At 38.8% G+C, this 17338-nt stretch overlaps 2 non-coding genes across 2 annotated transcripts; both read right to left on the bottom strand.

Annotated features, from left to right (window-relative positions):
* Nucleotides 1-12894: 12894 nt before the first annotated feature.
* Nucleotides 12895-12977, bottom strand: TRNAY-GUA (transfer RNA tyrosine (anticodon GUA)). Its single transcript has one exon. It is a non-coding gene; the product is annotated as a tRNA-Tyr (tRNA).
* Nucleotides 12978-13355: 378 nt separating this feature from the next.
* TRNAN-GUU (transfer RNA asparagine (anticodon GUU)) lies at nt 13356-13427 on the bottom strand. The gene has a single exon. It is a non-coding gene; the product is annotated as a tRNA-Asn (tRNA).
* Nucleotides 13428-17338: the final 3911 nt, after the last annotated feature.

Here is a 17338-nt window from a genome sequence, read left to right as displayed (position 1 = left end):
AAATTGGTTTTTCTGGATCACAAAATCCTTGAGTTAAGAGAGTCATAACAACATAATTATTCTTATTCTTCCCAACTTGCCTTTGCATTTGCATTGAGCTTTGCTTCTTTTTCTTTTCTTTTCTTTTTCTTTCTCTTTGCATATTCTTAGTTTTTTAGCTCTTAGCTCAATGCTTTTCCTTTTTCATGTTTCCCCAACAACCCCAAACTTGAACATTTAACAATACCAGACAAGATCTTCTACTTAAATCAAGGTAAAGATTTTCAATCAAGGGTTTTCAGTGTATGTTCAAGGCTAAGGGTTCAAAGGATAGAACACAAAGTGTTCTCTTTTAGTGGGCTAACTTTATGAATTTGGCCAATAAAAAGGGTTCCAACAAACGGCCTTGATCACATGATGCAAAACAAACAATTGATTCAATCATAGAAAACCTGGGCAAAGTCATTCATGCTTTCAAAGTAATAGCATTAAATCATACCAAAAACTCTGGAGCTCAAAACCTCACATATAAGCTCATTCACATTTGACATACACATCCTGCTTAATTTCACAATCACAATCATGATATCCTGCATTTGTTCACAAAGCTTGTGAATCACCTGTATAAGCATTTTAATGTGCACATCATCTCAACATCAATCAATCAATAAGCATCATCAAGCATTTCTTATCAAAAAATCACAGTTAATATCAAACCATCACACAAACCAGGTTTCCAATAGAGTACATCAAACCCTAATCTAAAAACAAAAACAAATAAGTTCAGAAAACTGAAACCAAACAAAAGCATAAGTCCTGCTCTAGTTATGATAGCATTCATCAGTAAATGCTATCTCAACTCCTCCTCAATCTGAGCTGTCCTCTGTATCCTCCTTCTTCTTGGATCTTATAGTCTTGATTCTTTTTGCCCGATGAGGAGGCCATCCCTACATCAAACATAATTCACAAAACCAAAAGATACATTGTTAAGCATTAGTAAACCACAATGAAGAAATCAGCCCCTTCAATGATGCTCTCTCCCAACCCCAAACTTAGATGGAAAACTAGTGAACAAGTGAATGGAAGGGAGATTTTCTAAAGAGGGATGAGTGAAAAGATGTGGAAAACCTTGGAGAAGGTATGTGGGAGTGTTTGTGCAGAGAAGAGCCTGAAAGAATAAGCAATTGCGCAGCTTAGGGTTTAAAAATACCCTAATGGGCTCGGGTCCCGCCGAGGGGAACTAAAGCCCATTCTGCGAGAGTACCGCTCAGCGGCACTTTCGTGATGTGCTCTTCTCCTTCTTTTCTTAACCTACGTGCCTCATAGACATGCCCCTCACTGGTTCCCTGCAATTCAATGTTTAAAATACTTATGCAAACCCTAACTAAAATAAAACAAACAAAAACAATCAAGCAACTGGGTTGCCTCCCAGGTGGCGCTTGTTTAACGTCACGAGCCTGACCCAAAATCCACCAACACCCATCAGTAGGTGTTTAAAATCTCACCAACACCCATCAGTAGGTGTTAAAAACTTACCAACACCCATCAGTAGGTGCAATATTTTCTCACCAACACCCATCAGTAGGTGTTACACACTTAGCATCATTCAGTAGATGCTATATCCAACTAGCATACTTCAGTAGATGCTATGTTCAGCAATATAATGTTCAATAGATTTAAAGATTACAAACCAAAGTAAAATTTAAAAGTTCTAAAATCACTGGGTTGCCTCCCAGCAAGCGCTCTTTTAACGTCATTAGCTTGACCCAGTAAAGCTCAAGTTCCTTCTTTATAGTTGATGTTGTCATCCCACCAACTCCTCAGTTGTTTCCTGTGAACTGTTTTGATTCTTCTAAGACATGGAGATTCTATCTCTATCATCTCCTTCTCCTTAAAGCCCTTCACAACCCACAACTTGTTCTTGATTCTTACAAGTGCACCAAGTTGGGGTCTTCTTTTCTCCCAGTCACCAGGAATTTCTCCTCCTCTTCCAATCTTTTCTTCCTTGTGTACCTGAAACAACAAACAATGGTTACCTGCAACCTTGAGATTTTCATCTTTACGGATGAGTGCATCTTGAAATCCAGCTTTATAACTAGCTTCTTCCTCCTGTGTTTGCTTCTCATCTTTAAAGACGTCTATAACCACTCTCTCCTCCCTGTCCTAGAGAACCACTATACCTTCATTTACATCAATGATAGCTCTGGCCGTTTTCATAAACGGTCTTCCAAGTGTGATAGGTATCTTCTCTGTCTCCATCTTCATCACCACAAAGTCTGCCAAGAACTGAAGTTTTTCCAACACAAACTATAATGTCCTCTGCAATCCCACATGGCTCCTTTGAAGATCCATCGGCCATTACTAGATTAACCTTTAGAGGTTTCACATTAGCATTGCTGATTTGCTCCAGTAAAGAGTAAGGTATCAAGTTAACACTTGAACCTAAATCAAGAAGAGCTTTCTTCACCCTTTTCTTCCCTATGGTACAAGGGATAGAAAAACTACCTGGATCTGTTGCTTTAGGAGGGAATGACTCTTTTTTAACAGTTACACACTCCTTTGCCTCATCATCTCTACGCCTTTTCTTTGTAGAGATGTTTTCATCAAATTTTGTGTAAACTGTGATCTGTTGTAAAATCTGTTCCCAAGGTGCATCATTATCCACCATCTTGAATAATTCTGTGAAGTCCAATTGTTTCCCTTGATGGATTGGAAAAGGAAAAGTGCTTTTGCTCTCTATTTCTCTTCTCTCTTTTGTATCTAACTCAACTTTCTCATCATCAACACTCTCTACTACCTTGTACTCTTCTCTGGGGTTAACCTAAGTATTAGCCTCAAAATTTCTATTTGGCCTTTCTTCCACCTGTTTGGTGATCTTCCCCATCTGAGTCTCCAAATTTTTAATAGCAGCTTCAGTGCTCTTTTGGGTAGACTCAGTTTTCTGTATGAAATTATTGAGAGTTTCCTCCATCCTCATGGACCTTTCATTAAGCATAGATAACTGTTGCCATAAGGTGGGTTGTTGTTCCTGCTTATTATATTGACCAGCTTGCCCAGTTTGCCCTTGACCAATACTTGGGTGTGGTTTCCACCACTGATTGTAGCTTCCTTGACGGTACTGATTGGTCATGTAGTTTACATCCTCTACGGCTTCAACTGGAAAGGCACATTGACCATTGATATGGTCGCCTCCACACAATTTGCACAACTGGGTTTGTACCTGTGCAACAGTTTTCAACTCTTTGGGTAATTGTGCAAGAGTTTTGGTCAGAGTCTCCAACTGTTGAGTTAGAATTTTGTTTTGAGCTAGCAGGGCATCATGTGTTTGTAATTGGAGGACTCCTTTTTGCATAGGAGCTCCTCTCTCACTGTGTAGCTCATTATCACTAGTAGCCATGTTTTCTATAATCTCTGTTGCTTCCTCTAGAGTTTTCCATTTAATATTGTCTCCTGCTGAGGCGTCCAAGATCATCTTGGTTTGTGAACCAAGCCCTCCAAGGAAAGTTAAGACTACTTCCTGATCTTCAAAGCCATGCGTGGGTGTTTTTCTTAGCAAGCTTTTGTATCTGTCCCATGCATGCCCCAGTGATTCTTCCATACCCTGCTTAAATGAAGAAATCTCTTGCTTGCCTTTTGTCACCTTAGATTGTGGGAAGTACTTGTTTAAAAATTTTGTGACCACTGCTTCGCACTATGTGAAACTTTCTTCTGGGAAAGAATTCAACCAAAGCTTAGCATTGCCTCCCAATGAGAAAGGAAACAAGCTAAGTTTGATAGCTTCGTCTGGCACCCCATTAATCTTGACTGTGTTGCAAATCTCATTGAAGGTAGCGAGCTGCTCATATGGGCTTTCATGAGATAACCCATTAAATTGGTTGCTTTTCACCAGTTGAATCAGTGCTGGTTTGACCTCCATATTAGCTGCATTGACTCTAGGTCTAGCTATACTGTTAAAGTGCTGAGGTCCAGCTATATTGGTGTAGTCAGCAAGAGTTCTTCTAACATTGTTGTTCTCCATATTTTCTGTGCTATGAACAGAACCTTGTGGTGGTGATTCTAAGAGAGTTTCTGGAGAAGAGAAAAGTTCTCTAGATGTTCAGATTCTTCTCCTCCGTCTACTCTCGTCTAGACCTTCAAGCAGAGGTTATGTTGTTTTCTTGCTCCTTGTTCTAATTGCTTCCTACATGCACAAGAAAACAAAACCCTAGAAAAGATTTGTTAGCACAAAAAGATATAGGAGAAGATATAGATTCAGAAGATAAAAGATTCAGAGGATAAGATAAAATAATATAAAATAAAATAAAATAAAATCTAATCTAATCAAATCAAATCAAATAAAATAAAATTTAATCTAATCAAATCAAATAAAATCTAATCTAATCAAATAAAATAAAATAAAATCAAATAAGATAAAATCAAATCAAATCAAATCAACTCAAATCAAATCAAATCAAATAAGATAAAATAAAATAAAATAAAATAAAATCAAATCAAATAAAATAAAACCAAATCAAATAAAAACCGAAAATAAAAACAGAAATTCAAAATTAAAGTCAAAGATAATCAATAATCACACAAATTAACTAGTTAAACCACGAGTCCCCGGCAACGGCGCCAAAAACTTGATGAACAAATTTATGATCACCAAAATATGATGTCACAAACTTGTTTTACAATCGGCAAGTATGACCGAATCGTTCAAGTAATAAATATGGTAAGACCAAGTATCGTTCTCCCAAAGGACTCACGGCCTAGTTTAGTTGTGTGGTTTGTTGATTAGCTAAGACTTAAGAACGAAATAATTGAGGTTTAATATGCAAAACAGAAAATAAACATGTATGCATGAGGTTTTGATCAATGGCAAAAGCAAAAGACAAGCACTTTCAATGAAATATATATATGAATATGTTGTTGGGGGTCAATTTCATCTCATCCACTCTCATATATTTTAGGAATTCAACATTCAAATCATCATTGTTAATGCCACTCTCTAAATTACCTTGTCAAGAAGGCCTATCCCTAATTACAAGTTCATACGATTCCTAGCATTCCTAATAATTAGTTCTCTTAGCACAGGAGCTTAACGACAACCAATATAATATTGGGAGTAATTGCCCGGATCTAGACTTCCCCGTACGTTCCCGTATCGACAAAATCAATAATCATGCATTGAATGAGTTAAACAAAGCAAGCATTAAGCAAAGAGGAAAAACCCTAACTAATGATGAAAGAAAGCATAAATCTTAGATTAAGATGCAAGCACAAATTCCATATATGAGAGCTTCAAAAGATTACATTGATTCCCCAACAAACATACAAGGTTTAGTTCACCATATTCATGGTCAACCTAGATGAACAATAATGAATGAATGAAAGATAAAACCCTAGAAAGGTGAACAGGTAGCCTGAGCATCCAAGATCCTCCTTCAAAGGGGTGGAAGAGAGAGTGTTTGTTTCGTTTCTGCCAAAGATACCAACCCTAAGACATCTAGGTTTTTAAATAGGACATAAAAATAATAGAAAACGGGTCCAGGCCCAAACAGATCATAAAATCGCATAAAACTGGCCCAAAACTCGTTTGGTTGACTTTTTTCGTATTTTGGTTTACTGGTTGACTTTTTTGGTTGACTGGTTGACTTTTCTGGTTGACTGGTTGACTTTTCTGATTCCATCTCTCTCCTTCTTCACTTCTTTCACTAAATTCACCTTAAAACCTGCACAAAAACACTGAAATCAAGCATAAACCTGTCCAACTCTCTTATTTCTGAAAATATGGATAAAAGCATGATTTCAACCTAGTTTCTAAGTGTAAAGGTTGCTTTTTGTGTCAATTTTAAGCATGAAAATAACAGTTTTTCAACTGTTATCAGATACATCCTCAGAACATGAATCACTTTCAAATTTAGAAATAATATCAACAACATGCTCAATTCATGTTCAATGCATGGATAAGAAGTATTAAGATAGGATGGCAACAATTGTTTCTCATCATGCAAAGAGGGAGAATAAAAAACAGACTCATCAACAATACAATCATCAACATACCTATCAACAACATAGTCAAAATTAGGTATGTTTACCTCCACTTCCTTGAAGATTGGTAGAGTGTGGGAAGATGAAGGTGGTCTACCATGCTCAAAAGTACTTCTTATTCTTGTCTGGTCCTCAAGATTTTCATTAGTCTCCTCGGGTGCAAGAGAAGCACAATAGGATGGTGGGAGAGTAGGTGGCACAATGAGCGCAAGACTCTGGTTCCCATCTCCTAAGTCAATAACACTAACATCATCTGGAATCTGAACAGTCTGAAATGGTAACTCTCAATCTTGAGACTGTTCCTCAGTGAGTTGAGTGGCCATCTGCCCTATCTGATCAGTCATACTCTGAATGGTAGCTCCTATTTCTTGCTGAAATTGCATGTTCTCTTGCTGAAACTGAAAGTTTTGCATCGTCATCTGCTCCAACAACTCTTGCAATGTAGGCTCAGAAGTAGAAGGCTGAGGAGCTATTTGGGCAGGAGCATCATATTGCTGTCTTTGGTATTGCTGAACTGGTGGAGGCATACAAGTACTCTGGAATGGTGGTTCTTGATAATGATGTTGTTGTGGGGTACCTTGCCATCCCAAGTTAGTGTCATTCCATCCAAGATTATTGTTGTAACCATATTGCACAGGGAAGAATTTAGTCAAAAATTTATGCTCAAGATATCCCCAATCGGTAACGGATCTTAGAGGAAGAGAGTCGTTCCAATCCTTAGCTGCTCCTTGTAATGAATGCGGAAATGCCCCCAAGAAAATGTGATCAAGAGGGACATGTGGAGGCTTCATTGAAGAGGACATGATGTGGAACTCCTCCAAATGTCTATGTGGGCATTCTCCTGCAAAACCATGAAACTTAGGCAGTAAATGTATCAGTCCAGAGGTGAGATCACAATGAATATCATCCTCATTAAGTGAAACCGGCTCACAAGGAGCACTCTCAGAAGTCGGAGGATGAGCCATATTGTTCTCAGCATAAAAATCAGCATAATATGAATTACAATCAGAGTAACATGCAGAAGGAGAATCATAATCAGAAGCACTAGCAAAATAAGCAGTATTCACAAAATCAAAATAGGTAGACATGGAAAAAGAAGGGGAAAGGTAGAAAGGAAATGCTAAAAATTACGAAACAAACAAAACACAACACAATTCAACATGCGACACACACACACAATAACGCACACACAAAATAGAACATCACATCACAATACAAGACAAAACACAACACACACTAACACAACAAAAGACCTAAGACCGAACCGTTGGTCCTCGGCAACGGCGCCATTTTGCTGAGAGGGTCCCACCTCACACAAAAGTGGATTGCAAAATTAATGCAGTATAAACTAGGAAGTGACTCCTAGGTCGTCTCTCAAGGACCAAATTGTGGTTCGAGTCTTAAGTAAAACACGTAGTGGGGGTGGGGTTTTGAAAGTGTTTTTGTGAATGCAAGTCAACTAAATTAAAACTGAAAATTAAATATAACCAAACATAAATAAAAGCGTTACAGTGAATGAAAACAGTAAACCGAACCGTCCTAAAGCAAGATGTGTGTACTAATCAGAATGTAGAAAATAATAAAGAAACACGTGATATGTTATTCAAACGGAACACTTAAGCTAAAACATTAAATGAACAATGCAGCTTGAAAACACCGTGCAACTGGAATAATAAATTGCATCCTAGACCTAATAAATGAAGTGTTGAAGTCTTCTAGCAATACACCTCCATCACGAAAAAGCACAAAGTAAAGACGCGTGAACAGTAAAGACACCAGAATTTCTTTTGGGCTATCCATGTCAATTCCAATTGATTGAGACTTCAGTCGGCATGCTTTCCAGCAAAGTGAATCACGCCTCCATCAAATCACCATGCTTCAAGAAAAAGAAAATGAAATGCTTCTACACACACATATTGCTCCCTCCACCGTGACAGCAGCTGAAACAAATAAAAGGAACCGAGCGCTCCTTTATTGTGACGTGACCGAGCGCTCTCTCCACGTGACCGAGCGTTCTCTCCACTTAGCGTGCAGCGTTTCAACACATCACCGTACACACTCCTCCATTCTCTGTGCAGCACCAAGTTGAGCGTGATTTCTCCAATTCCATCCTCTCTCATGTGCGTGCAGCTGGAAACAGATAAAAGGAACCGAGCGCTCCTTTATTGTGACTGTGACCGAGCGTTCTCTCCACGTGATCGAGCGTTCTCTCCACTTGCTCTGTGCTTCCAGTCGTGGTGGTGTGTATCTTCACGTGAACATCACACGGTGTGTGCTTCCAGCTACCATTCTCCCAAGCGAGCCATCATATCATCTCAACTCATTCCAGCAAAATCAAAAAGACCCCTGTGAACCGCTTCTCCAGCAGAGAAAAGGGACCAACTTGCTTCTCAAGATAAGACCAGCGTTTAACACTTCTTCCAGCCCACACCGAGTGCCTTGCTGAAGTAAGCGTGCAGCTCCTTTTTAGGATGTGGCAGTGCTTTCTTCTCAAATTGAAAGAAAACATGAATCACCAAGCAGTAAATAGCTATGTGCGTCTAGCCTATGGAACAAGTAAAAGTGCTTCTCCATTTCATCCAGCATCCCGTGTGTGCCACTTCTTAATGGAATCAGCTTTCAAGACAAAACCAGCATGAATGTGAATATTTTTTTTTAACAACGTGCACAAGACAAAGCTAAAATTAAAATTTAATCAGAGCTTCATTCTCCGAGACAACAAATGTGCCTTTCCATTCTCCCAATTCAAAACAGCCTACAAGGTAAAAGAAAACGAATAAAATGTGGCAAGTGACGCTAGGAGAGAGTTGATAAATCTGATTTTAGGGTTTTTATATACCCCAAAAGACCAAAATGCCCTTCTAATGGGCTTGCCCTAGTAAATGACCTAAAAAGAGGACCAAAGTCCTAAGCTTTGACCCAAAGACCTTGTTAACCGAAACTACACTCTAAAACTGACGTTGTCACACTCTTAGTCCCAGAATATGATTACTACTGATAACTTCATTAGACCGTTCGGTCACAACTAGATGGTCGTTCGGTAAGCAATGGTCTGCAGGCTCAGGAATTTATCGGTGCAGAATTCCTCAAACCGTTCGGTCATAAGTGGTCGGACATGTTGTATACCATTCGGTCAGCATGCTCTACATGTTTTTCTGATCATTCGGTGCAACACAGACCGTTCGGTGGATGAAATGCAGCATGTTCAGTAGAGGCTTCCGGCAGTGATTTCTCAACTTGTTCGGTAGTGACTTTGGCAGACCGTTCGTTGACGCTCGGTTTGTAGTGGTCGGCCTAAGTGCAAGCTTCAACTAACTGCTCGGTACTCATTCACCGCTCGTTCGTTGACGCTCGGTTTGGAGGTCGTTCGGTCTCCAGGCTTACCATTCGGCCAAGTCATCAGAAGATCGTTCGGTCATGACTCTTAGATAGCTTCGGTGACCGTTCGGTATTGAACAGACCGTTTGGTATTAAGCTGACAGTTCGGTCAAGCCTATGTGTTCACTGAGTTTTGAAACAGTGAGTGCCCTGCAAAATAGTCATTGAAATAATTAAGCCTATATAATTCAAATTAATTAAAATAAGAATTAGTCTTGAAATTAAGCCCAAATATTGAAAGTGAGACAAAAATGGAGAATTAAACATGCTTCACTAACAAAATATGATGCGGAAAGGTAAGTGTATAATGTAAAATGGTGACTCATCAGTCGGGATCGGTCTTTGTGCCTATGGGAATAAAGAACCTGGCCTTCAGGCAATTCATGTCTTTCTTTGATTTAGTACTACTTTAGTTTTGAAAAGGAAGATACTTTCTTTCCCTGCAGTGCTATAGTGCGCTTGGACTCTATCTCTGCTCCGCTGTTTGGCTTTCATGAAGAAAGATTGAAAGCGTCCTTATGTCAAAGATGTTCGTGTACTTTAGAAATAGGACTGCTCTTTCTAGGACTGTTAGCCCTGGTCTCTAGCCACCTAGAACTACCAGAGACTCGATCCACCTCAGGAACAATCAAAAGACTAAACTAGAACTCACTTATTGTCTTATGCCACCTCGGAAGATAAGACATATTCTCAGACTGAAAAGAAAGGAATTACCACTTGGCCACAAAAAGAAGTCGGAGTTTGTGCTAGTAGCTAGCCCCAGGTATAGAACTGGAGTTCTCTATCAGGGAATTCCAGGAGTGAAATAGTAGGATTTTTTTATTCATTGGATAGTGGTGCTACATGGAGTTAGGAAAAAGAGGATCTCATGTGGAAGAAGGGTTAGACTGAAAGAAGATCTAAATAAGACAGGATTGTGACCTAATAAGCTAAAAATTCCGAACTCTACTCTAAGAAGTAAGCAAGCGCTACGCCCCTTGAAAGCGAAAGCGAGGAAAGGCTAATTGCGAAGAATCCTGTTATCGAATTAGCTCTTGCTGCGCCTTGTTCTCGAATAAGCTCTTTGAAATATGAAAATAGCGTATCGTATAGGATATAGGAATGGAAAGGTATCGATTGCGGGCGGCTTTGAATCGGAGAGTTCTAAGCATCGTTGCGTAGGCCTCTTATCTTTGCGGGTGGATGCCCATGGAAAGCTGTTAAAGCAACTATAACCGGTTAATCAATAGTAGTGAGATCCACATCCTTGTCCCCTTCTTGAACAACCTATTCTGTGCGTGGAAGAAAAAGTTGTTTTGCTATAGCACCAAGTTTTATCCTGCAATGATCACCATTTACGCCGCACATAATCGTCTTCTAACTGTTAGGAATCTTTCTTCCCATCAGGGAGATCGATCAATTTCAATTTATCATGCCAGACCATGAGGGATAAAATCATTCTTAGTTTTGCCGCTAGTGAAGAACAACATTTCTCGAAATAGAGGCGACCGAAGGGAGGGAAAAGGTCTTCATTGATTTCGCCCATAGGTGGGATCTCAATTCCTCCTTATTGACATGCCACTTCCAGGGAAATGTTATTTGCTAGTTTTCCCAGAGGAAACGATCGGCCCATCGATAGCGTATGGAAACAGGAACAAGAGAAGAACGAAGCCCTACATCGCTGTCTTTAGGGGTATTGAGAATGTGGTATTGCTTCGCGCGGTCTCAGTCTCAGTAGGTTGCTAGCTTCCTTGCTTCGATATGAGTTGATAAGTATCTGGGGAAGTCCCCTATAAGGCTTTAAGTAGAAAATATTTTGTGGTATTGATAAATGTTCAAGTTTGGGGTTGTTGGAAAATAGAAAGGGAAATTGAAAGCATTGAGCTAAGATCTAAATAAGAATGTGAAAAGAAAAAGAAAAGAAAAGAAAAGAAAAGGCAAAGCTCAATGCAAAGGAAAGTTGGGAAAAATAAGAATGATTGTGTTGATATGATTCTCTTAACTCAAGGATTTTGTGATCCAGAAAAACCAATTTTCTTATTAGCCCAGCCCCATTATAAGCCATTGAAAAAGTCCTTGTGATGATGCATGCTTGTGAATTTGTTTGATTGTGGTTAAATGAAAGGCAAAGTTACTTCATGTGACATTGTGATAGTAGAGTGAATGAGTGATTACCTCTTATACACTTGTGTTTGAGTGAAACACTTTACCTAGTGAGCAAATATTCATTGAGCACATGAACATCCATGTTTAGTTGATTAATCATTCATGAAAATTAGCATTTGTTGGATATTAAGTGACTTTGTGAACACCAAAGCATGTGCACGTCTTGATTGAAATTTTTGTCATGAGTTTGATTGAAGTTTTTACTTATCTTGAAAAGAGGATTTTTTAATGAGTGAACCGTTATACAGATTGGTAGAAGATTGAGTTACATCTTGTTTGCTTGAGGACAAGCAAAGTTCTAAGTTTGGGGTTGTGATAACAGTTGAAAAACTGTTATTTTCATGCTTAAAATTGATACTAAAAGCAACCTTTAACAATTAGAAACTAGCTTGAAATCATCCTTTTGGTTATATTTTTAGAAATAAGAGAGTTGGACAGGTTTATGCTTGATTTCAGTGTTTTTATGCAGGTTTTAAGTCGGTGAGTTGGTTTCTTCCACTCAACGGCCATTTTGCCCCTTAGCGGATCCACCGTGACCTCCTGAGTGCCGCTCAACGGTAAACTGCCGCGGAGCGGTAGTTGCGACTTCTCCTTTTGCACTTTTTGATGTCTTTTATGATTCCATCTCTCTCCTTCTTCACTTCTTTCACTAAATTCACCTTAAAACCTGCACAAAAACACTGAAACCAAGGATAAACCTGTCCAGCTCTCTTATTTCTGAAAATATGACCAAAAGCATGATTTCAAGCTAGTTTCTAAGTGTTAAAGGTTGCTTTTAGTATCAATTTTAAGCATGAAAATAATAGTTTTTCAACTGTTATCACCATACTACCAAGAATCTCTGCTGATACCCATACCACGCCTAGAGGTAGTTAGCTTCTTTATATTTAGTAGCCCCTTATCTGGTAGTACGTATTGAATAAGTCGTTCCCTATCAGTGTAATCAAAATCCCATATCAGTCATCAAAGATGAAGATTGAAGTTAGCTACTAATCAGATATGGAATATGGATGATAGCATCCTTGTGAGTTAGTTACAAGACTGACTGCAAGCATATCCCTGGACATTAGTGCCTAAGAACGAGCATTTTCAAGCAATCCATTCAACTGGAAAGCTGTGCCGACCCACTCTTTCACTAAGAGGGTATGGATCGAAGAATTCGCAAGCCCCGTGCTACCGGCTAGAGCCAATATGCTGACGTTATCTTTATATCAATATCAATCTCCCGCACCTATCGGTACAACATCCTCAAACCTTAGAAAAGATCCAATTACTACTAATACTAATGGGCTTTACTCAAGCTAAGCTATAGGATTGATTTCTCCCCCATTCTCTTCGAAGAAGTCTACAATAAATAAGTGGGAGAGGCAGGATTCGAACCTACGTAGAAAAACTTCAACAGATTTACAGTTTGTCGCTTTTGACCACTCGGCCACTCTCCCCTTCCCGGGCCGAGGCCCCCCTCCATCAATGGGTTCTAAGAAGGAGGGATTAAAACCTGAAATAAAGCTTATTGATTCGATTGAAGGGAACTAAGACTCTTTTTTAGCTTAGCTAGCGTTCCGCTAGTTAGTTCATAACAATCTCTGTACAAAGGGCAAAGCTTCTATGACAGCTCCCCCCTAGTTGCTTCTGGCGAAGCTGCGAGTTCATGAGCAAGTGAATTCAACGAACCAAGTTCCTAAACTAAAAAAGAGAGTAAGAAATAGAAAAAAAAGAAACAATAAACTTCCCACTTTGGATGTCCCATGATTCTGCTAGTTTAGAAACTAAGGGGAAGGACAGGGGTCGCTAGGTCAGAAAAGCTATAACTCAAAATTCTCCCCAAGTAGGATTTGAACCTACGACCAGTCAGTTAACAGCCGACCGCTCTACCACTGAGCTACTGAGGAACAACAGACTTAAGTTAAGGAAGCCGACTCTCATTCTTTGGACACCAACCTATGACCGAACAAAAAAGGGTTCGTCACTCTTTTTCACATACACCGACCGGGATAAAAGGTTACGATAGCAAGCCCCTCCTCGGCCGGAGAGCCTCCAAGACAAGGGGGCAGCGGTCAACCATCCACTCTCGAGATTCATCTTGATCAATCGATCTTCGCGTCCTGCCAATTCGCTAAGTAGATTCACTCTACCGAGGGGAAACAATGGAACTCTTCTTGCCAAAAACAAGGGACCTACTTCTCATCCTAGGAGTTAGCAGGTATGATTGCCTCTCTGTCTGTCTCTTCGAGTTTATACTACTAATGAATAAGTAGCACTTCTGCTATTCAATCATAGAATCGATTCCGATCAAGCTGAAAGATGAAAGAAAAAAGCCCTATCTATATAGATTTCTTATTGATTAGTAAGCTGGCGCCCTGTAATAAAAAAAAAGCGCTAACGAGCCAGAAAAGGCCCCTTACTATACTATAGTAGTTAGTCAAACAAAGGAAAAATATCTGGGCAAAGACATACGCTCAACTCAACCAGAAAGCGACAACGTTCCTCGGCAGACAAATAGGTAGAACAACATCCTATAATTGAAGAAAAAAGTACTACTTAAACCTTTCATTGAAATTCTTATTATGATTCCATTAGTTGATATGGAATTGCTCAATGTAAGAGAAAAAGTAATAATAAAATAACATAAAAAAGGGGCTCTTGAATCGATTTTGGTTGGCTTGGTTTCTTCATACAGCTGGGAAAAAAGACAGATCCTTCACTCTTTCTTTTAGACTTGATCCTCCCTGATTGAAAGCTACTTGAGCTTGCCTATTGGTCAAGTGGCCTGAAGCTCATCTAAGGATGTTAGTTATAGTTGCTTTCTCCCTTGGCCTGAAACTTCAACCTGCCATAAAAAAGTGGCATGATTCTAATTGCCCGATCCTATGGTTTAGAGGTGGAACACGGATCCTGCTTCCATGTGGTACGATCCGGCTTATACTTGTACTGATAGCACAGGTACTTTGCTTCCTTGTAGGCTTGGGGCAAATCCCTTCCCTACACTGAACGGAAGGTCGGTACTAGGAATCTATCAAAAATATCTGGTCCGTGGAGTGATGGCAAATTTATGAACACCGAAAAACAGTGTCACAAACTTGTTTAACAATCGGCAAGTGTGACTGAATCGTTTCAAGTAATAAAACTCGGTAATACCAAGTATCGTTCTCCCAAAGGACTCACGACCTAGTTTAGTTATGTGATTTGTTGATTATTTAAGACTTAAGAACAAATTGATTGTAATTTTATATGCAAAAGACAGTAAATAAACATGTATGCATGAATTTGATCAATGGAAAAGACAGAAGACAAACACTTTAATGAATTATATGGATGAGTATGTTGTTGGGAGTTATCAATTTCATCTTATCCACTCTCATATACTTTAGGAATTCAACATTCTTTTCGTTAATTGTTAATGCCACTCTCTAAATCACCTTGCACGAAGGTCTATCCTTAATTATGAGTTCATACAATTCCTAGCATTCCTAGTAATTAGTTCTGAAGTGCAGGAGCGTAAAGGTAACCAATATGCTATTGGGAGAATTTCCCCGGATCCAGATTTCCCTGTACGTTCCCATATCGACAAAATCAATAATCATGGCAATGAATGAGTTAAACAAAGCAAGCAATAAGCAAAGAGGAAAAACCCTAACTAATGATGAAAGAAAGCATAAGTCTTAAAAGTAAGATGTTAAAACAAATTCCATATATGAGAGTTTCACAAGACTACATTGATTCCCCAACAACAATACAAGGTTTAGTTCACCATATTCATGGTGAAACTAGATGAATAATAAAGGAAGAATGAAAAATAAAACCCTAGAAAGGTGAAGAGGTAGTCTAAGCATCCAAGATCTTCCTTCAAAGGGGTAGAAAAGAGAGTATTTGCTTCGTCTCTGCCAAAGATACAAACCCTAGGACGTCCTAAAGCTTATATACTATTCTAAAAATACAGAAAAATTAGGCCCAAGCCCATAAAAGTGCCGCTCAACGGTAAATTGCCGCTCAACGGTAAGTGCGTGAGTTGTTTTTCTCCCCTCAGCGGCCATTTTACCCCTCAGCGGATCCAACGTGGGTTTCTGAGTGCCGCTCAGCGGTAAACTACCCCTGAGCGGTACTTGCGGATTCTCCTTTTGCCCTTTTTGATGTCTTTTCTGATTCCATCTCTATCCTTCTTCACTTCTTTCACCAAACTCACCTTAAAACCTGCATAAAAACACTAAAATCAAGCATAAACCTGTCCAACTCTATTATTTCTAAAAATATAACCAAAAGCATGATTTCAAGCTAGTTTCTAAGTGTTAAAGGTTGCTTTTAGTATCAATTTTAAGCATGAAAATAACAGTTTTTCAACTTGCTCACATTCACATGGCACAATTGATTAAACTTGTTTCTAGGAACCTCTTTTTTGGTCTTCCAAACATAAGATATACCTCTGATAGACTATGTGATGTTTGTCAAAGAGGGAAGCAAACAAAGACATCCTTTAAAAACAAAAGAGAGATGTCCACCACTAGACCTCTTGAATTGTTCCATATGGATTTGTTTGGTCCCTCAAGAGTCAAAAGTCTTGAAGGAAATCTGTATGGATTGGTAATTGTTGATGATTACTCTCGTTATACCTGGACTTTTTTATTGCTGCCAAAAATGAAACTTTTAGGGTATTCAAGAAGTTTGGAGCTATGATACAAAAAGGAGCTCAAAATCAAATCGATCAGAAGTGATAATGGCAGGGAATTTCATTATGTTCTTTTTGATGACTACTGTGTAGAAATGGGAATTTCTCACAACTTCTCTACACCCATAACTCCTCAACAAAATGGGGTTATTGAGAGGAAGAATAGGGCCTTGGAAGAGCTTGCAAGAACAATGCTGAATGAAAGAGATTTGCCAAAATATTTTTGGGCAGATGTTGCCAGCACCGCATGCTATGTACTTAACAGGACTATCGTCAGATCCATGCTAAAGCTCACACGCTATGAGTTGTTCAAGGGAAGGAAACCAAACATCACATACTTGAGAATTTTTTATAGTAAGTGTTTCGTACTTAACAATGGTAAAGAGAGTCTAGGAAAATTTGATTCTAAAGCCGATGAGGCTATTTTTATTGGATACTCTCTTACTAGTAAAGCATAAAGAGTATATAATAAGAGAACTTTATGTGTTGAAATATTAATGCATGTTGCATTTGATGAATTCATTGATAATCCTACTAACCAAATGCATTCAAGAAAGTGTGTAGATGCAGGTGATTCTACAAGAGAAGAAGAAGAAAATTAAGAAATTTATGAGAATGGAACTCTAGAGGTTACTGTTGATCCTCCTAGAGTTGAAACTGTGAAAGAATGGAAAACACCAAGAAATGTATCTACCAGCAACAACATTGGGGAAATCACAAGAGGTGTCTCTACTCGAAGGCAGCTCAACCAATTCTGCATGAATGTTGCATATGTGTCATAGATTGAGCCTACAAATATTTGTTGGAACAATCAGTACCGTTACAGAGTCACGCAGCGGAATTAAAAACTTGAAAGAGAGTGGAAAGCGTGTTCGGTCACCTTTTTAAGATAAATTTGTAAAAATAATTTTCTTTCAGAAAATTTATCGAACAGTTGATATGCGTAAAAAATAAAGAGTGTAGGGAATAGAAAATCACACGAGTAATTTTTATACTGGTTCGATTCAACAGAATCTACGTCCAGTCGTTAATCACTATAAAAAGTGATTAACAATTCCACTAAAAAGATGTTTCACAGATTACAACAAATTGTTAATAAAGCAGATAAATAAACCTTCCTTCGACGAACGAACCGGAAGA

Source organism: Vigna angularis, chromosome 6 (assembly GCF_016808095.1).
Source record: "Vigna angularis cultivar LongXiaoDou No.4 chromosome 6, ASM1680809v1, whole genome shotgun sequence".
NCBI classification, from domain to species: Eukaryota; Viridiplantae; Streptophyta; class Magnoliopsida; order Fabales; family Fabaceae; genus Vigna; species Vigna angularis.
The sequence above is the reverse complement of the archived record's forward strand: the minus strand, read 5'-3'. Positions and strand labels throughout refer to the sequence as shown.